Here is a 21,993-nt window from a genome sequence, read left to right as displayed (position 1 = left end):
CACTCTGAGGTCCTGGGGGTTTGACCTTCAATATAGAGATTTGGGGAGACACAATTCAACCCATAACGTAGAGCCACTAAGACATGATGGCCCTTCAGATCTTTGAAGGTGGTTATCCTGTCACCCCCTACCCACCACCACCACCAATGAAACCAATAACATTTGTTTTCTCCTTGCTGAGCACCCTGGTTCTTTTCATTATTCTTCACATGAGATGGTTTTGAGGTCCCTGACCGCCTTGGAGTCTTCTAGACTTGCTTTCAGTTAAGAAGAGACAAAGTCGAGCACTCTGGACTGCTTGCTGTATTCTAGATGGAATTCATCCCAATATCTGCTCCAGCAAATGGTTTTGATGATTTTTTGGAAAACTTTAAAAGATTAAAAATGGACCTGAGTTTCAGTGGCAACTTTTATATATTCATCTTTAATTGTGCCTGAATAGGTCTGACCATTGACACATGCACACGTGTGTATACACACACACACACACACTCATGAGAGCAGTGCTAACCATATGTCTTCTTCTGAGTCAGGCATTGATTTTTAGAGTTAAGTGCTCAGGGTCCAAGTTTATACACCACTCTTGTCCTTCCTTATACTTCAGTTTTAGGAAAGCCAATGCGGGTAGTTATTTCAAAAGAACAAATAAATGTAGAGATGTGTTTGTTCTTTTGAAGTGTAATTGCTGTCTGGAGAGTCTAGAAGTAACTCAGTTACTTGAATATAACTCCTTTTAGGTACAGACTCTTATGCCAAGTTCTAGTGTAATTAGATTTTAAATTATAAGGTATCCTCTTCACTTTTGGAGATTGTTTTACTTCTTATTGCCCACATCTCCTCCACCAGAAATTAAGTGTCAAAAGGCTTATCTGTTTTGTTCTTCGTATTTTCAGCACTTGGCAGAACCAAGTTAAAAAAACAAAAGTTTGTTGAATGACTAAATGAAGCCTCTGAATCATCTTGTGCTTATTTAATCAGGAGTGTCCTGTTGTGCCTCAGAGGCCTAAATGCGGCAGAAATATCAGCTTGGGGTTAGGGGATTTTTCTGGTTGCTTCCCCTTTTGCTGTTGAATTGTGGATCTTTCCACGAAGAGACCCTCAGCGCCATTCACTTTTCTGCTAAGTAGTGGTTTGTAAATCCTGATGGATAGTTCTGACAGACTTTCTCCCTCCACTGTAGTCAGTTCAGATGGAGTGCGACACTCTTGGAGTTCCTTTCTTTGAAGGTGCTTTGACTACACCACCCAGGGTTTCCAAATTGTAGCTCTGAGATGCCCAGAGCCCTGGCCCCACACAGCTGTTAGGCCCGACAACATCAAAAACACCAACTATTTATAGCATACTTTTCAGTGTCAGGAAATTACAGGATGCTCTTGCCAGTGGGACAGGGCAAACACCCACCTGCCTGCCACTACGCTGCTGCCCAGAAGTTTGCAGCCAGGTGGCAGGAGCTGAGTCCCACCTGAGTGCTGCAGGGGCCTCCCTGGGCTGAGGCCTGCTGGGATGCCAATTACACTTCAAAAGAATAAACACATCTCTACATTTATTTGTTCTTTTGAAATAAGTATCCCCACTGGCTTTCCTAAAACTGAAGTATAAGGAAGGACAAGACTGGTGAATAAACTTGGACCCTGAGCACTCTAAACATCAATGCCTGAGTCAGAAGAAGACTTATGGTTAGCACTGCTCTAGTAGAGCCCAGGTCCTTGGAGATGGTGTGGTTGGGGGTAAAAGAACAAAGGATGCCAGGGTATGTGGACTCTTGAGAGAAGCCCATGCTGCTCTAACTGCCAGCCCCCAGGTAGCTGTGTCTTCAGTGGTCTGTGCAGAGAAGCTTGTTAGGTTAGATCAGTGTGCAGTGCAGTGTCTGTGTAATTGTCCCTGGAAGGATCCCTCAGATTTCAACCCAGGAACTCAAGATGCTGGCTTTGGATTTGGGTTGGTACAATCTCCGGAGGGTGAAGAATCTGGAGAGAATGTGAAAGCTCTCGAGAAGGCCTGAAAGGGGTCTTAATCTTCCCTCACCTCCCCTGTGGAAAGCTTTGCAGGCTGCCCTTTAGAATCCAGGGGAAGGGGCAGCCCCCCCTCAGGGCGCTGCTTTGAACGTTTAGAAAGGGCTCAGCTGCTAGGATGCTGCTGAGGGCGAGCTCTCCCCTGACCTCCAGGCCTGAAGGGGTCGGACTTTGGGGGGCAGGCTTCATGGTGCTGGCTTTTGAGCCCTTCATCCCCTCGCGTGGCTCAGGGAGGGACTGGGTGTGAGAGAGAGGCCTGTTCTGTTAGTTGGAGTTGCCACTGAAGCGCTGGCTGCCGGAGCCTCTGAACCTCCAGCAGGAGGGGATTTATCACGGGCTGTTTGCGTGCTCGGAGGAAGCGGGGCGGCCTGACTGTAGGGAGTGAGCAAGCTGAGCGGGCGTGGCTCCGCTCCCCGCGACCCCACTAGGCCCCCACGGCCCTCTCAGGGTTAACGGCTCTGCTTTGGAAGCAGCTGGCCAGTTTACACTCCTCCCTGGGCTGTACAAAAATACTTCCTTTGAAGTGTGGGGAGAAGCGGTGAAGGGTAAAACCTGGTGGCAAACCGAACCTGGAGCGGGGCCTGCGCGCATGTCTCTCCCAGGAAGTTTGCCGGGGGACCGAGCCCCCAGGCTTCCTGGTGACCCACCAGCCGGTAGGGTCTCCCCACACATTTCACAGCTCACAGCCGGGTCGCAGCTGGCTTCCTCTATGTGTATGTGTGCATTTGTGTTTAAAGTCTCTGCGAAAGGAGTGTGTCTCCACGAGAGAGACGGTTAGACTGCAGCTCCTGGCGCGGGCAGGAACCCTTTGACCACACGGCTCCCTAGGGCTGCTCCAGTGGGGGTGGCCGGGTGGCGTCTTGGTTCATGGGAAGCCCTGGTATCTCTACTTGGTCCTCAGGCGGTGAGCCTGACTCCTTGCTCCCCACACCGGTGTAGGACAGCCGCCACAGATCCCGCCTCTGATTCAGATCAGAGCAGCTCAGCCCAGAAGACCCGTGGGCTCAGAGCAGGGAAGTTCTGGTTCTGACGCTTGGGACTACTTGCTGTGACCCAGCACGATGCTCTGACTCCTCTTAACCTTGGGGTACCATTCTGTAAAGTGGGGCTGGCAGCTCCTGCCACCAGGATGTTGTAAGGATCTGTGGAAATAAAGGGTTGGGGGCACCCTGAGAAAGTACAAGACACTTCTCCAGCGCAGGGCCTGCTGTTGAGCAGAAATGGCATTTAGGAAAAAGGGGCCGAAGAGAAGAATGCCAGAGCAGAAATGAGACGGAACAAAGCTTGAATGTCTTCTTAATCCTTGAGTATTTGCAGCCGAGGAGGGGTCAGGGTGAGATGGGAGGAGAGGCAGCTGTTATATTCTAGAGAAGAATGCCAACCTGTTTCTCCCCACAGATGGGGCCACACAAGTTCTTTCTGAGCTGGGGTTTGCAGTCCTGTCTTCCTTGGGAGATGCCCTTATCATATGGATTTCTTACTTCTCATGACACCACTTCCTGTCTCGTAGACAAGGTGTGAGGGCCACAGATTTAAAATATCACAGGGCTAACATTTATCGCTGACTTGTGCCAGGCATGACGTTAAGCACCCAACACAAACGATCATATTTACTCCTCATAGCAGTCTTGTGCTGTGAAGCACTTGTCCCTGTTTTATAGATGAAGAAACTGAGGCTTAAAGAAGTGAAATGACTTACCCAAGGTCTTACTACCTACTGATACAAGTATGGAAATACAGGCCCAGTCAAGCTGATTTTAGACCCTTTACTCTTCATAGCTCTAAATTACAGTAAGTGTTGAAGGATGAAATTTAATTCAGTGCCCCAAGCCCGGTCAGAAACTTGTTTTTAGGGGGAGAAGCAGAACGTTGAACTCTTCAGATGGTTACATTCATCTGTTGATTCTTGCTGATCAGTTGTATTTGAATAAACATAAATGCTTTTTCCCCTTGTCATTTCTGAAAAGGAACTTTTCTAATTTCTAACTCTCTGTGTTGTCTTTATAACGTATATGCTGTTTTCTTTCTCATTGGGAAGGAGGGATGATGGTTGTAGGGCTCTGTAGTCGTGGCTTTCCTACAGTTGAAGTTCTTGGTGTTAGGGATTGATGGGTAGTCTGTACCTCTAGGAATCTTAGCTGTAGGCTTTCGGTCTTTTCCCCAACCTAGATCCAGACTTGGCACTTACTACAAGGGACTTGAGATCCCATCCTTGACCTTCCTCAGTTAAGGAGGGAGAGGGGGAGCGAGCTGGGAAAGCTTCAGTGATTTGCCCCCTATTGCACTTGGGGCCAGACCCAGGGCTGGCCGGCAGGCCACTGGCCACATGCTTCTTCTTTTCACCTGAATTTCAAACAGGAGGGAAGATGAAAGGAATAGAAATGACAAGTCAGAGGAGTAGGAGAGCTGTCGTTTGCAAACAGTTTCTTTTGATCTTCACCCCCTTGTTATACACACACACACACACACACACACCCCAAAAAAGCCACACTCGTAGTAGCCTGAGCACATGATTCCCTCTAGTTCATTGAGGGACAGTCATTTTTCTTTTAGCAGGAAGCCCCCCACCCTCCAGTGGTCTGTTTCAGTTAGGGCCCCACATCCCCTCTTCGATTCTGCTACTTGGCTGCCAGATGTCACGTTGCTCTTCACAAATCTTTAAGAGCTTTTTTACTCTTTATAGGATGGAGTCTAAACCCTGCCTTAACCCTAATGTTAAAGCCCTTGGCGTTTTGCTCCCCATCTGTCTTTGCAGTTTGATACCCTACTGTAGAACCACTCACCTCCTCCAAGCAGGCTCTGGCCTTTATTTGCCTCTTTGCTCACATTCTGCCCATCTTTCAAGGCTGCCACCTCCAGGAAGCTCTCTTGGACCACTGCAGGACCCAGTCATCTCTGCTGCCTCTGAACTTGAGACAACCTGGTCTGGTCATGAATTCGACACTTCATAATGTGTTATTTTTTGTTGTTTAATTTGTGGGTGTGTCTGTCTTCTCACTGGATTGCAGGCTTACTGAGATCAGAGGCAGGCCTTCTGAACTGCTTTACATCACACCAGCACTCCATTGGGTCTAGGCTGGATGCTACATAAGGATCTGGGACTGTAATGTTAACTTTTTTCTGTTAGTAGGAATGAAAGACTTGATAAATGAGTTTCCAAAATAAAATAATTAGCAGAGAGATTTTTATGCCAGAGAGATCTTGAGATCTTGCTATGCCAGAATCAGTATGCTTTTAAATCAGGAGTCCTTGAATGAATCGGGGAGTTTGTGTACATTTTTTAATATGTGTGGTTTTACTGAGAAATGGTCTATAGTGGGGATTTTGGACCTAGACCCCTTCAGGATGACAGCTAACAAATACATGCAGTTTTAATCTGCTGTTGATGTTTTGCTCCCCGGTTAGTTGCCCTTTTATTTTTAGGCTTTTACTTCAGTGTTCTGATAACTTCTCCCTCAAACTCATTTCTTGGATCTCTTCTCACACTGTTATAGTTGTGTTCTTCTCTTAAAAATATCCCTAATCTTTTCTTTCTTTTTTTTTTTTTTTTCTGCACGGCATGGGGAATCTTAGTTCCCCGACCGGGGATTAAACCCTTGCCCCCTGCAGTGGAAGCACGGGGTCTTAACCACTGGACCACCAGTGGTTAGATTAGAAGTCCCCCTAATCTTCTTAGCTATTATGATACTGTGTTTTGTTTCCTTGACCCTTTCCGTAGTTTATGGTTTTGCCCTCGACTCTGAGGGGTGCAGGTAGGTTGGTGGTCTTCACTGGATTTTTAGTTTGACCTCCCAAAGGCGGATCCACCTGTATGGGAAGGATATATTTTCCCTTCTCCGCCCCCTCCCATTCCTTCCCTCTGCCTTCAGGCCTGTGTGTATGAAATTCTGGCTTTGAACACACCTAACAGTCCTGGACCCTTCCTGCTTCTGAGTTAACTCTTTTGTGCCTGGTCTGCGTGTGGTTTGTTCAGCTGCAGCAGTGGATAGAATCGTGTTTGCATCCCCATGTACCTTTTCCTTCTTGGCATTCTTTCCACTTCTTACTCCCCAGTTAAGCGTGTAGTAGAAGAGGTGGTGGCAACACAGGTCGTCATTAATATCTCTCCATTTAGAAAATGCGGGGACCGGCAGGGAGTGGTTCACGACTTACCCAAGGCCACAGGGCCAGTAAGGAGAATTGGCCTTGTGAGGCAACTCAGAGATGTGCCATGCCCCACGACGGCCCTGTGTGGTGGCATTGGGAGGCCAGTGACTGGTTGGGTACCTGTAGCCCTTTGAGGGAGGGAGTTGTCCAAATGAAGCAACCTGGAGTGCTTAGTCCAAGGGCCATTTCTAATCAGATTTCTATACATAATGGATTTTGAGGGTAGGTTTGGTATTTCCTCCAGGTTCTCCTGTGTTTATGGGTGTTTTTCTGGAGAGATGAATTTTACAACATTCATCTTTCTGTTAAAGAGGGCTGAGATCCTTCAACCAGTGAAGAGCCCCCAAGGGGGGGTGCCATTTGTGCCCCTCCCCCTGCAGGGATTGCACTGGGGAAGCTGGCCCTGTGGGCCTGCTGCGCCCTGGTAACTCCAGGGACTGCCTTGGGGGCACAGTTGGAAAGTCTGATGTGATCCACCCTCACCCCATCCAGTGTCAAACTTCTGTTTTCTTTCCTAAAATAAAAGTCTGTGAGGAATAACCTTTTAAAATAGCAAAGAGTTAGAGGTTGGTTTCTTTTTCAAGTTCTTATTATAGAAAGTGTTACATGTATTCACAAGTAGACAGTAGGTGTCCTGTACACAGTGTACCTCCGCTGTCATGCCCCACCCAGTCACCATCACCTGCTTTAGAAGTTGTCAACTCCTGGCCCCTCTTGTTTCATCTGCACCCCAACCTCTCATGTTCTTTTGAAGCAAAGCCAGCATTATCATTTTTTAATCTGTAAATATTTATAAATCTGTAAATATCTGAGTTTTTTTAAAAAAACGTAATCTTAGTGCTATTCCCACAACAGGTTAACGCTGTTAGTGGTGTCCCCCCAAAGGGACAGTGCCCCTGCCCCCCACTTCGTAAGCCGTCAAGTGTCCCTGGCACTGGCGCCCTGATCTGGCGGGCGCTGGCGGGGACGGAGAGCTGGTGGGGACAGAGGCGGGCTTGGGCCGGACGGTCCCAGCGTGGACGGTGGGTCCCTGCGTGGGCGCGCGATGGTATCAGCTTGGCCCCGGGGCTGGAACCTCAAGATCAAAGGGCGCCGCGCGCTCAGCGCTTCAAAGCCGCCGGAGCAGCCCGGATTGATGCAGAGAATGAGAGCGCTCTGCTGATGTAATCATAGCCTGTGAGACAGGTTCTTTTTTTTTTTTTTTTTTTTTTTAATTTAAACAAAGACACCCCTTGTTTGTTTAGAGAGGTGAAGCGTGTGCCGTGGAGGGCAGGCGGCATCTGGAGGCTCTAAGCCGGGTTGGGGTAGGCGCGGGGGCGGGAGCGGGGGCGGTCGGGCAGGAATGCCCCAAGCGGAGGGAGTTTTCTTAGATGGACTTGCAGATTTTTCCGTAAAAGACAAACTGTTTCTGTTAAGAGCAGCTGATTTTTGTCCCTTTCTTAGGATGGTCGGGTTTGTTCCCAAGTGACCCTCCTGAGATTTTGAAAGCAGCCTCCTCTGGTGGATGAGTCAGGCTTTGGAACACACCTGGTGAACCAGGTGGGAGACAAACCAGGAGTAGGCAGGGGCGTGTGTGGGCTGTCTGGGGTCGTTCCTGCTCATCTGTCCCTTCCCCAGTGGGTGTGAGAGGCTTGCCCGAGGCTGGTGAGCAGGGCTTTCTGTTGAGGGGGGGGGTCCCCAACAATATGGCAGAATGCCAGGATCTCCACCACCCCCAGCCTGAATATTTTCCAAGTCTTTATAAGACTCACAGACGAGTGGCTGATTTTCTAGGTGTTCCCAGCTTAAGCTTGTGTGTCTGCCTTTAGCTGTTTGTTCAGTACACACATTGGCGAAACTGTGCCATGCATACCTCCATGATAGCCATGCTCCATTGTCTTACAGACAAATAGTTGCACAAAGCAGTCTTCCAAATTGAGCCAGCTTGCTGGCCCTTGAGCTCCTTCCCAAGATCTTTCTCACGTCAGAGGTCGGGATCAGCGGGGTCTGAGGCACTCAACCAGGCTAAGTCATGGTGACTGACGTCCACCTCAGCATCTTATGGGCACGCCGAGCAAACCAGCACCTGTAAAACCAGATTTCTCTTCTGTCCCCAAATCCTTTTCTCTTGGGTTCTTGCCTGTAACTCAAGCTGAAATCCTGCTGTCTGTCTAGACTGTCTTCTCTCTTCTGGCCCCAAAGATGCCTCTGTCCACGCATGTCGAATTGTCTGTAAGCTTCTTGACAGCAAGACTGGGAGGTTTTTTTTATCCTTTTTTAAACTATAAATCAGATTTCCCCCATCTTCTACAACCCCCGCCCCCCAGTATTTGATCATGAAAAATTTCAGACATAAAGGAAAAGTAAAAGAATTTTATAGTGAACACCTATTTATAGTGAACACCTACATACTCATTGTCTATATTTTACCGTTAACATTTTACTCTACTTGCTGTATCACATATCTGTCCATCTGTTCATGTGATATGTCTTTAATATTTGAAACCTGGGTACATGTATATGGTAGGTGCTCAGATGTTTTAATGGATATGGCAGGGTTTTTTGAGGTTCCGTTTTTATTCTGGTTTTACAACTTTTAGATCCAAATATCTTTCTCTCTCTCTCTCTCTCTCTCTCTCTCTCTCTCTCTCTCTCTCTCTCTCTCTCAAGTTGGAGCAGCCCCAGGGATTTTGCTTCTTGATTTGGACACTCAAGGGAGAACCCAGAAGCTTGCAGTGGCCAGAGGACAACCTGGGGCATGGAGTTTGCCTTGGAGACCTGTTGTATTTGAGTGACTTGCCTCCTCATGCTTCCTGGAATGGAGCCCATTGCTCTTCCTTGGTCTTGTCCAACCCTTTGCTGCCTGGTGGTTGCAGGGCTCAGAGACTGTAGATTTTCGTACAACAAGTGCTACTGTAGAGTGAACGGTTAGCCAGCTGGGTGGAACTTCTGGTAGTTTTTTTTTTTTTTTTGCGGTACGCGGGCCTCTCACTGTTGTGGCCTCTCCCGTTGTAGAGCACAGGCTCCGGACGCACAGGCTCAGTGGCCATGGCTCACGGGCCCAGCCGCTCCGCAGCATGTGGGATCCTCTTGGACCGGGGCACGAACCCATGTACCCTGCATCGGCAGGCAGACTGTCAACCACTGCACCACCAGGGAAGCCCCTGGTAGGTTTTTAAAGAAGCTGGTTTTAAAGATCTCTAGTTTGAAGAGTATTGTATTGTTTATTTTTATTTTTGAGTAAGTAAAACAAGTCACATTTCTTGAAATATCAGTATGAACGTGTGCTTTGGAGGGAAATCTCATTGGAATCGACAAAGTCAGCTTATTTGTATGACCCTTTCAGTTGAAAGGCTTTAGCTCTCACTTGTAAATCTGCTCAAAGGATCCTGGAATCCTAAAATATTTTGACTTATATGTAAAAACTTAGATGTAAAAAGCTTTGCAAAGTTTAGATGAACCACAGCTTGTTGCACTTAAACTGGCTTCCCGTGAGCTTTCCTTTTTCTTTGCTTTGCTCAGCTTTGTGTCTCCTCTGGAATAAGCCGATGGGATTGCGGGTGTGTGCAAAGTCTTCTAGAGCAGAAGCCCTTTCTTTCACTGTTATAAGCAGGAAATGGACCAGGTCTGCAAGCTTACCAGATTCTTTCTCTTCATAGGATGGGTAAGCTCTTCACCTTGCGCGTGGTGAGCATATTTTCATTCCAGCCTGTGGTTTCCTTGCTTAAGGGGTTGGGTTCAGAGAGGTTTCAGTTTTAGGGGTGTGTGTGTGTGTGTGTGTGTGTGTGTGTGTGTGTGTGTGTTCAGAAGAACGACGTGACTTTGCCATGGTCTCCATGGTGCCTCTAGGGTGCCAAGAGGTGTGTGACATGGGTTGTGTTGTGAATCTGCTGGGTGTGCCTTTTTTTTACTCCAGGGTTATACCTATTTTATTTTGCTGTAGCGGTAGAAGGCAGCTATGCAGCCTTTTAATAATGAAGCTAAGACCACCATCTCCAGTTTGATTCTGTTTGGAGACCTTTTTTTTGTTTGGTCTAGATTCATGATCCAGCGGTACTTATGATTTGATTGTCTCCCTAACCGCCATCTTGGTCTGTGTTTAATTTTTGCCTAGCTCTTTTATTTTGAAGTTTTTAAGCATTTAGAAAAGTTAAGTGAATAGTTGAGTGTGGCAAAATGTTAACAGTGGCTCAGTTTATACTCTAACATATGCTGTGTGTGTGTGTGTGTGTGTGTGTGTGTGTGTGTGTGTTTATTTTTTTCTGTTTTGGCTAGACCATTTGAAAGATGCCAATACCATGACCTTTTACCCCTTAATACTCCAGCATACATCCAGCTAAGATTAAGGACATGCTCCTAACCACTGTGTCATCATCACGCCTGTGAAATTGACATGTTAGATTTCTCTAAGTGTCTTAGACATGTCTGAAATAGCTGGCCTTAAAAATCCAGGATGCATTCAGGCTTCTCTCATCATATTCAACTTTTAAGTAGTTATATTGTGTTGATGTACAGATCCTGTAATGCTAATGAGAAAGCAAAATAAAAGGAAAAGCTTCTTCCACAGTCCTACTATCACAATAAACCAAACCAATTTCACTTTTCCATCGTCTTATATTTAAAAACGAAGCTCTGGACAAATTTTTTAGTTCATTTTTATCGTCATCCATGAGATAATTGGAGATATTGTGGAATGTAAAAGAAAAAAGAAAACTGACCAAGACTCTTGCGCAGTTTCACCACATAACCAAAAATTGTGGTCTTTGAAAATTCTTGCTGAGAGATTGGGAGTTTTACTAAGAATGCCAAGAGGCTGGTGGCCTTTGAGTGCTGTTTGAATCAAGAGGGAAGAAATCAGCTCTTCCTTTGGTTTGTTCAGAAGGCTGTTTTTTTCTGATGATGTAACAGTGTCTGTAGGTCTTAGATCTCCTATTTCCAGGGTGGCTTCTCTACTCTTGGCACTTCAAGCTGGATCATTCTTTGTGGTGGGGGCACTGTCCCACGCATCAGAGGATGTCGAGCAGCATCCCAGGCCCCTACCCACTAGATGCCGGTAACAAGCTTCCCTGTCAGTTATGACAGCTAGAAACGTCTCCAGATATGTGTGTGTGTGTTGGGGGGCGGGGGCACAGCACAAAACTGCCTGTAGTTAAGAACCATTGTTCTAGAAACTCTTTAGGGTTAATTATTGAGTTGGGGTTAATTATGCTATTGATGAATTTCTGTGGAGAGACATTTCCTATTACAGTGAGAATTAAACTATGTTAAGCCCTATCCCTGTCTGAGAACCCAGAAATTTCTAGATGTCACTGGCATCTAGAAGGGATTGAAATCACTTGGCAGATGACAACAGAGTGTGTGCCTTTTGTGATTTTCACACTTTAGCTGGAGTTTGTTACCTGATATTATTGGGACCTGTGGATAGTTGGATGATTGAAAAAGGTCAGTTCAGTTGAAGCTGGGAATGATTTAAAAAGTTTAAAATCATATTTTAATTAAAGTCTGTGAGCAGACAGTCAAACCCAGGCTTTTGTGAATGGGACCACTGATCTGTATTCCTTAGAGTCTTACTTTAGTCCTCCTCTTGATTTAGCACTTAAAATTCACAGTTCTGGGCTTTTTTTTCAAAGTGAAGGAAAAACTTACAAGCACTTGCAGACTAAGACTATCAGGAGCCTTCTAGAAATTTGCCGTTTTCCCCCTTTTTGTCTAGTCTTCAAAAGTTGCACTTAGGGGCTTCCCTGGTGGCGCAGTGGTTGAGAGTCCGCCTGCCGATGCAGGGGACATGGGTTCGTGCCCCGGTCTGGGAGGATCCCACATGCCACGGAGCGGCTGGGCCCGTGAGCCATGGCCACTGGGCCTGTGTGTCCAGAGCCTGTGCTCCGCAGCGGGAGAGGTCACAACAGTGAGAGGCCCTTGTACCGCAAAAAAAAAAAAAAAAAAGTTGCACTTAGTTCTCAGCCATTTTTAGTTATTTGTCTTCGTTTAATCTTTCTTTCCAAATTATTTGACTTAGTCTTCCTAGGGTAAAACTCAACTTTTTGCATCATTTAAGATTTAGTTTTGTTATAAATTTATATCAGATAGAGTTAGCATAAACAGATTTACAAACACGTACAGCCTGGCTGGTGGGAGCAGTGGCATGTGGTGGTCCTGGTGATGGTTTCCTGGCCAGGCATCTTCAGTGGGAGCAGGTACCGGCTCACGGCGTATTGGGCTGGTCTGTCAATAGCCCCTGCTCTATTCTGAAGTAGCGGAGAGGCTCCAGACAGAGGCGGTGCCCTTTCTAAGTGTGGGCCTCCTCAGGAGTTGGAAGATCTGGGGGCAAGATCTGCCTTAGAGGCCCCAAGCTTCTCGTTGCTCATCTGTCAGGTGGGAGTGACAGTTATGCTTAACTACCAAGCAGGTTATCCTGCGGGTTCCACGCAGGTCACCTAACAGACACGCAGGATGTGCCTTTGCAAATGTGCTGTGGGCCCCTGGGGTGTTACTGATGAGTTAGCTTTTGCTGAGTCTGAGAATGGATTGCTCTCCTGAGGATGTGTTTGGCTGCTTCTTGCTCTCTGACCAGAGGACACTTGAACCCTCACACTGAGAGCTTTGGGCCAGAGTAGGAAACAAGCGACTTTGCTCAGTGCATGTTCATACCCATCCCTGAGGAAATTGCTCTGGGCTCCTACCATGCTGATGGCAAAGCCACATGGCATGACTGAGTCTTTGTTGCAGGTCTTGCTTGAGTGGAGATTACTGGCTTCTCAGTGATGAACCCAGAGAGCAGGCGGGAGTGAGGGGGCAGGAGGTGGGAGGACAGGGACTCGGCTGGGGTGTCGGAGGCTGGCAGGGTTCTCATCACAGGTCCTGTACCTGTGCTTTGATGCGCATGCAAAGTAAGTGACTTGTGGAGACTGCACCACCCCGGAGGAGAAGAAGTCATCGTTGGAGTGCAACATTCTAGGGTCTTCTGGACAGTAAAATTTATTTATTTTTGCCAGGATGCCACTTTCATTCTTTCATCATCAGGCTGACCAACGTTGGATATGTCAACAGAGTCTTGTGCTGTTGAATGAATGGTTAGATAAATCTCACACTGATGTTCAGACCTTGAAGGACCGTTTGTTGTGGAGTGTCACCAGTTAGGGAAACTGAACCCATCCAGTTACTTTTTTTGTAACCTTCCTCCTTCTCCCATCAAGGGAAGCTAGAATCTTCTCAGTAAGTGAAGATGTTACTTTGTAAGTATGTTTGTAGCTTGAAGAATAGCGAAATTGTGTCGCAGTTAGCATTAGGGAAACCCTGGAATTATTGATGCAAATTGTTATTAATACAGCACAAATTCTGCCCTGAAGCTAGCACTAGTCTTTTGACATGGGAAGTGACAAAAGGGGAATCAATCCAGGAGGCTACTATTGGTTAGGGAGCCCATCCATCCTTGCCAGGCACTAGGTCAGGCACTAGGAACACTGCAATGGAAAAGACATGGATCCAACATCGCACTGGGGAACCTATGTCCCAGTACAGTCATTCTGGAAACAGAGGGACTCTTCCTGTCCAGTTCCCCGGGGCTGTATGTGTAGTACATGTGTGATCGAGAAACAGCTAAGCTTTGGTCACATGGCAAAATACAGGTGAGTCTCCCGTGGTCAGAGAAGGCGTGATGGGGACATGCCGAGCTTGGTGATGCATCGGTGTGGAGAGCCTGGGAGACCCGAACTCGGTGACAAGTGTAGGTTGTCAGCCAGGCATGGGGCCAACTTGGAACAGAGGCTGTGGAAGGGACAGGGGTGTGTGCGGTACCTATAGCTGAGGCTCAGGTGATGACCTTACCCTGCTCAAGCTCGGAGAGGACGAGTTGAGCCATGCACACAGTCATCCCTGAGCACCTATTTGAAATCAAGGGTAAGAGCCTAGAACAGGGAGGTCTGCCTGGGGCAGTAGAGTAGGGTGTGGAGGAGCTGATGCTTATCTTAGCTGGGGAGGGGCCTGGCCCTCTCCTGAGCTTGGTTTCCTTACCTGTAAAACCAGGCCTACATCTCAAAGGTCTCTCCTGGTTTGATTTAAAAAAAAAACAAAACACAGAAAAAAACTTAACATTGTTGAGTAAGAATGTAACCACTTGCCTCTTTGATCTTTGATCAGTGATCCGGGTGAGTGAAGGGGACCTGGCTTTTCCTGGCTTGTGCTACCTTTGGAGTGAATGCAAAACGTCTGTTTGTAGATGGCCAGGCCCCTGTTGTCATGTACAGAAGCTCAGGCAGTGTGAGAGTGCAGGAGCCACACAGCAACATGGGGTCATTGTGTGCATGTACTCGTGGTCTGTCCCCGGGCCGCTCTGCCCGGCAGTGACTTGAGCTGAGAGGCAAGACTGAGCAGAGAAGTGGTTTCTGCAACTAGAGCCCTGAAAGCTGGTGCAGGGCTGATCCCTATTTACTTCAGTCCTTATCTTGGATGTCTCTGGCTGTGGTTGGCTCTCCTTAAGAACCTGCCTGGAGGAGGTTTACTTAGTGTCCGCCTTCTCTTTACCAGCAGTAGTGAATCTTCAGTTGCATCCTCTCTCAGATGTGCTGTTCCTTCTTGCCCCTCGTCCCCATGCCCCTTGCCTCTCCCTCCCTCTGCCTGAAAGACAGAAAGCAAAACTTCTAATTATATGGAAACAAAGATTGCCAAGGTTTATTAGAATGAAGTGTTGTGTGTGTGTGTGTGTGTGTGTGTGTTTCACCTATAATAACGGCCAAATCTTCCAAAGTACATCATCTGACATTTTAGAATATAGACCTTCTCATGGCAAAGCTGTATTTTAATAGCTTGTGGTTTTTAAAATCTCATCTAAACTCACGAACAAATGCATTCTTCTCAATTATACCCTGATTCTACCATGATCTTCCCTTTCTTCTCCTTAATGTCTCTAGAAATTATTGGAATCTACTTATAAAAACTGGGGGATTTTACATTATAAGTGTTCAAAAATGAATCAGTTCAAGTCTGAGCAGTATGGTAGTTAAAAGGAGTTTTAGGTGTTATTCTGATTTTCTTTTTTTAAGGAACATTCCTGAACTTGATTGAAGCTGTCAGTGTACCTGATGAGCCATGGGCCCGTGAAGCAAACTTTGGAGTCTTCTGGTGGGCATCATAACTGTTAAGGAGTTAGTGTTACCCCTGCCGTGTTTAAACATTAACCAGAGGGCTTCCTCTGCCGTTATCTGTTATCAACAATTATTTGGAACGTTTTCTGGCAGTCGAGCTTTGTTTTTCCTCCGAGGAGATGCTAGAACAGGGTGAGAATAGACATTAGGCCTCAACAAAGGAAGATTCTTGATTATATCCAGAGAAACAACTGGCTTTGCGGGTGCATAGAGTTTGCCTTCTTAACATTTTGTAACCTCCTGTCAGCACCCCCTGCCCCCCCAATACACACACACACACACACACACACACACACGAGTTATCTGGATCCGGGGGAGAGCGCTGTAGTAATTATTTTATTGTATAAAAATGAATGGTACCTCTTTTCCTATTAGGGATACTCATTAAAATTGCTTCGTGGAGACAGAGTGATGGCGAGGTACAATGAGACACAGTCGAGTGCTCTCTGAGGTATTAATGCTCTGAGGCCACTAATATTTGGGGGGACACATAAAGGGGGTACTGCTCTATTGCAGATGTGTTCATTTGGTTATTAACAAAAGGCTGGGGTGACCCAGAAACTTAAACCCGGAGAAGAACAAAAGTACTTTCAAACTCACAAATGGGACGATGTTGGAGGCTCCTGAATAGCCCCTCTGGAGTGCTTTCTCTGCCACCTAGCTGCTTTGGAGCTGTGGCTTCTAATAGCTTCTCAGCCTAGAGGGCCCCATAAAATTTTAGCCTGTTTCTGTATAGAGTGCTTTGGAGTGGCCATTTCTCTCTGCCTCTTATTACTCTCAAATACCCTCTGGAAAAAGAGCTGATGAGGTGCATTGAGAGTTGACATCAAAAGCCATTCATTGATCGCCATCACTCAGTGCTCCTGTATTTTTGGCCTTAAATTTTGTTTTAAAAAATTGTTTTAAGGCATAACTCGTATAATTCAAGCAAGCATTAAAGTCTAATCAGTGAAAAAGTATAAAGATTAAGAAAGGAGAAGCCTTCCCACCCTACTCTTCCTCCTGTAGATGCTGCCATGACCAGCTGGGTGCCTGGTTTTTCTTTTTGGCAGTTATCTGTGTGCCCTGTTCCTAGACTTGCTGACCCAGGGCTTCTCCGAATGGAGCAGGGGCACCGAAGCACCATAACCAAGCCTCAGCGTAGTGTGCAGTGCGGGTCACGTGAAACAGGACACACTCGCAGGCATTCGTGGGGCAGCGGTGCTTACCTTACGCCCCTGGGTTTCATGTATCTTCTGTACGCTTCAGATGTTGCCCCAGTTTCTGGGTATGGCTGTCAACAATTCTTGATTCTTCTGGTGTTGTTCTTCTAATAGGGCACTTCCAGAATGGAATTTCTGAATAAATATCTCAATTCCTTTGATCTCAGATACGAGCACACAGACCCTGTCCCTGTACCCGTCCTTTGTCCCGAGAGGCATCTCTGTGGGAGCCCTTCAGAGACAGCCCACCTTGGTGTCACAGGTGATAAAGCCCAGTTGTTTTCAGGTTTCTGGTCACTCGGCCCCGACCTCGGCATTGCTTCTCTGTGGCTTGGGTTTCGCGTGCCCTGCCGGTGCCCTCGGTTCATCTGTCTTTATTCTGGGCTCTTTGCTTGGCATGCATTCACCAGGCTCTGCTCCCTGAGGGCAAGGCTGCTGTCTTTGCACCTCCGAGGCTGGCCTGTCCACTGTTGATCCCCTGACACCCCACACATCTGGTCAGCTGCCCCAGGTCAGCCCGCCTCCTCCTCCAAGGTTTGTCGGGTTCTGTCCTCCAGTGGCTGCAGAAAATGATTTTCTACAATTCAATCACAGTGGTTTATGAGAGAATCCATTTTCCTAATCTGGATATGGGGTCCCTTCCACCAGCAACAGAGTATATTCCCTGAGGGCCTCCAAAGAAGCTCCCCACCTGGATCCCCAGCCACCTCACCAACCCCAGGAGTCTCGGCAGGTGAGTAGATATCTTTTTATTAGAAGAAGCAGTGCTTGTACTTTTGTCCTTCCCCACTGTGCACTGAACCCCACCAGGCCTTTCCTGGTCCCCTCCTCGGCGCGGGAGACTCCAGGGGTGCAGACCAAAGGCCCGGTCGAGGTGATTTAGGAAGCCAGACCCTCGCTTCTCTGGCATAGGTTTCTCTGCATCTGTCAGGCTCTCCCAAGAGCTGTTTTGATTCACCCGGCACCTTTATTGCTGGTTTCCGCTCACTGGCTGGCCTGCTGCTCCCAGACTCATGTGAAGGTCTTTCAGCTGTAGGTCCCTAATGGGGAGGACAGTCTCCTGTCGACTCTCCAGTGTCACTCTTCTTATCCTCTGGCTGAAAGTCCTGACCTGACCCAGCCATGTCCCAGACTCGGACCCTAGGTGGCCTTTCTAGCTTGGTCGACCTCCCATCTCAACTTGTGCAACCTGGGTTGTGTGGCTGTCATGCCCTGAGGACGTGCTGTCCCCGAGCCCCAGAGTCCGTCAGCAGCAGGCCTGACACCTTTCAGGTCCCAGTGCCTCGGCACCTCTCTTGGGTTCCCGGGGCCCTGGCAGAGCAGCAGGCTCAGTGCCTGGGTATGTGGCCCTCGGTTCCTGGGCCTGTGAAGTGCCCTGAGTGGCTGCTGGGTCGTGGATGGCTCACTTCTGATGGCTATGGTCTTGCTCATCTCCCATTCCTCCTCCCCCTTGGCTCTAGGGGGTGGTAATTTTTTAAAAATTAATTAATTTATTGTTTATCTTTAGCTGCATTGGGTCTTTGTTGCTGCGCGCGGGCTTTCTCTAGTTGTGGCAGGTGGGGGCTACTCTTCATTGCAGTGCGTGGGCTTCACATTATGGTGGCTTCTCTTGTTGCAGAGCATGGGCTCTAGGCGCATGGGCTTCAGTAGTTATGGCTCGCGGGCTCTAGAGCACAGGCTCAGTAGTTGTGGCGCACGGGCTTAGTTGCTCTGCAGCATGTGGGATCTTCCTGGACCAGGGCTTGAACCCATGTCCCCTGCATTAGCAGGCGGATTTTTTTTTTTTTTTTTTTTTTTTTTTTTTTGCGGTACACGGGCCTCTCACTGTTGTGGCCTCTCCCGTTGTGGAGCACAGGCTCTGGACACGCAGGCTCAGCGGCCATGGCTCACGGGCCCAGCCGCTCCACGGCATGTGGGATCTTCCCAGACCGGGGCACGAACCCGCGTCCCCTGCATCAGCAGGCGGATTCTTAACCACTGCACCACCAGGGAAGCCCCTCTGTGCTTTTCTTTACCATGGCTTTCCAGTTTCTCTTTTTCACCTTTTAAAAATATTACTTTTTAGGAACATTTGGTATAATGTGCATAAAATTATTTACTGATTTATGGGCAAAATGATACAAATAGCATCTTTTTTTTTCATAAATTTATTTTATTTTTGGCTGCACTGGTTCTTCGTTGCTGCGAGTGGGCTTTCTCTAGTTGTGGCGAGCTGGGGCTACTCTTCATTGCGGTGCGCAGCCTTCTCATCGTGGTGGCTTCTCTTGTTGCGGAGTACGGGCTCTAGGTGTGTGGGCTTCATGGGTTGTGGCACGCGGGCTCAGTAGTTGTGTCTCGTGGGCTCTAGAGCACAGGCTCAGTAGTTGTGGCACACGGGCTTAGTTGCTCCGCGGCATGTGGGATCTTCCCGGACCAGGGCTTGAACCTGTGTCCCCTGCATTGGCAGGCGGATTCCTAACCACTGCACCACCAGGGAAGCCACAAGTAGCATCTTGATTGAACATCATTTACCTCAGATACTCAACCAGCAGTACATTTTTTATGCAGTCTCAACTTATATTTGTTACCTCTCAAAATACTGGTAAACAATTATTTTAGCTTTACTCTGTATTTCATGTTAGTGTTTTGGGCACAGGTTGTGCTACTGTCAAATTTTACTTGCTCTTTTTTCTGCAAGTATTTAACAAAAAGTTAAAAAAAGAAAAAAAGTCCCATAAAACCCCACCTTGGGTAAGTGATTAAGTATTGTACAAATAAAATGTGTGATATCCCCATTCCATTCCCAAGTTTAAAAAAAAGCTGTATGATTCGCATATGAAGTTTTTCTTCAGTTATATGTTCTTAAAGAGGGAAACAGTAGCCTTATAATTTATAGTGAGGCTTACACCTTGAGATTTGCAAGAATGGGGATAGGTGAAAGGGAGGTTTGTCAATTGTGGCATTTCCCTCCTTTGTGTGTAAGCAGATTGTATTTCCACAAAAGTACATATGTTGGTCCTGTCAATTTTAAAAGAGGCTAAATGGCATTAGTTATCTTGTCTTTTTCATACAGAGATTTTTAAAAAGTGGCTTAGGAAATAGACATCAAAGATATAAACTACACTTCCCAGCTGTAACTGGTTTAACAATTGAACAGAAGAATTCTGTTATTTTCACTTAGGGTGATCACCAAGGAAGCTAGTTTCATTTACATTTTTAGTGTTGCAAATTCTTTCGTTTATCCCATGACTTGCAAAGAAAATGGGGGTGGAAGAGCCCCACCTAGTCACATTTAGTGTCATAGTTCACACCAATGGATTCTCAGTTTTTTTAGGGTAAAGGTGAAGGAAAGGGCAACACTTAGGTTTGAAAGAACCTGCGTTGTCTTCTAAAACCAAATGAAAATGCAAACCACAGTGGAATCTGCAAGGAATCTCTGCAGAAAGACCAAAACTGTTTCCACAGCGCTGCTCTGCAAAACAGATTCTTCAGGAAGTTAATTGTATATAATCATCATATATAGCATTATGATGTGGTAAATTTGAACCAACAGCTCTTAATTCCTCAGAGCCATTCACATGCATGTCCACAAAATTGGAAAGACTTTTTGTTTTTTTTTCTTAGTAAGAGCCTGTTTCTGGTAGGGCACTTGGAGGGATCACATGCGTGAAAACTGCAGCAATGCCTCTAACATTCCTCCTCACCTGTTTTTCAATCTTTTGATTGTGCTGTTAACAGGCTACATTCCTCCTCTAGTAAATGAAAATATCTTTAAGCCATATTTGTTTACATTATTCTCAAAAGTTTTTTACTAGGGCTTTTTCAGATTTGGTTTTTATTTTATTGATGATGGTTTAAACAATTTAAGAGATGAAGTTAGTTTTAAAAATTTTAAGTATATTTTAGCTTCTCTGTATTAGGGAATACGGAAAGGGGAATATCAACATTCCTTCTCTGAAAAAATGTCTTTGAAATGTAGGCACGTGCTTCATTTGTATGACTTTTGCTAACCTATTTTTTCTAGTTTGTTTTATAGCTCTTTCACTGATGTTGATGGATTTTCTGTAGCTCTTATGGAGACAGGGAGGCAGATGAGTGCTCTTAATCTTTTAGTGGAATCTTAAGCTGATAAAAATTTGCAGTCTTCAAGCCAGTTCTTTAGGTACTTTTGTGGTCAATGCCTTTAAAGCAGAGGGTACTTCCCTAAAACAGTTCAGAAAAATTTTTAAAGGGACAATTTTAGCTCAAGTGCAAAATCCTTGCTTCTAGTAATAGTGAATCTACCATGGTAAGTATTTTGGCAAACTGTCCCCTAAAAATCTGTAGACTATTGCATAGAACCAGGATGCAAGCCTTAGCTTTCATGAGACACTGATGAAAAGTAATTGACAGTGATCTGAAAACTTAGAATGCCTAAGTATGCAAAGAATAGGTTGCAACTACTGAAGAGCTATTTTTATGCACAGAAATCTCATATTCCATTCTAAATGCAGTACTTCTTCAAAACCAAGTAAATAATTTCTTAGAGTACACTTTTAAAAATACATGGTAAGGAACACGTTACTGAGCTTTGGTGTCAGTGAAATGAGTTGAATTCCAGGGTCTGTCAATCCTCTGGACAGGGCCACTACTGTGTTAGTTTTCTCACCTGTAAACAATAGTAACTAAATATCATTGGGTCTTCGACAGTTAAAAGGATTACAAACTGCACAAGGATAGGGACTCTCTCTTTTGTAAACCTTCCATGAAAAGAATAGGCAATCAAATATTCTTGAATAAATGAAGTCACAACACTTAATGGATGCTTATTAAATTTCACTTTAAACATATACCAGGGACTTCCCTGGTGGTCCAGTGGTTAAGAATCTGCCTTCCAGTGCAGGGGATGCGGGTTCAATCCCTGGTCGGGTAACTAAGATTCCATACGCCTCTGGGCAACTAAGTCCTCACGCAGCAACTACTGAACCTGCATGCTCGCCCGCATTGAAGATCCATTGCTACCAAAATAAAAATAAATAAACAAACAAACAAACATATACCAGTATTAGTTCATGGATTCCTGAATTTATAAGGTGATGCTTTGACATTTCCACATTCCTCATAGGGGTCTACTTTTTGTTACAAATAGATTTAGTTAACACTGTCATACACTTTCCATTATTTGTGGGAGTCATTTTACAGGAATTTCGTAAAGTGCCTGTTAGAAAGACAAATGTTAGTCCCTAGAAGAGGCCCAAAAATCTGTATTTAAAAGCCTCCTACAAAAAATTCTTCTGTAGATGGTATGAGTACCATATTTTAAGAAGTCTGGAAGAAAATGTTCAAACTTTTGGCTTTTTTCTTCCATGTGACCATCTTCTAGCCAAACTGATCAGTCTCCTGAACTAGAAGACCTTGGTCTGGGACAGAAACCCAAATTTCCATGAATACAGAAAAACTGCAGCACCTCCCAATGGACCAAAAGATTACTCATTACACCTCAACTCTTACCATTGTTTCTTTACTGCTTTAAGGATTGTTAAAACATCTGGCTGC

General features: G+C 46.1%; 1 protein-coding gene across 1 annotated transcript in view; it reads left to right on the top strand.

Annotated features, from left to right (window-relative positions):
• The window catches only part of ZNRF3 (zinc and ring finger 3), a 145,582-nt gene that overhangs the window by 25,410 nt on the left and 98,179 nt on the right, over window positions 1–21,993 (top strand). The gene's annotated exons all lie outside the window — the stretch shown is intronic.

This window comes from Phocoena phocoena, chromosome 13 (assembly GCF_963924675.1).
Source record: "Phocoena phocoena chromosome 13, mPhoPho1.1, whole genome shotgun sequence".
Taxonomy (NCBI): Eukaryota; Metazoa; Chordata; class Mammalia; order Artiodactyla; family Phocoenidae; genus Phocoena; species Phocoena phocoena.
This window is presented reverse-complemented; position numbering and strand designations above follow the sequence as displayed.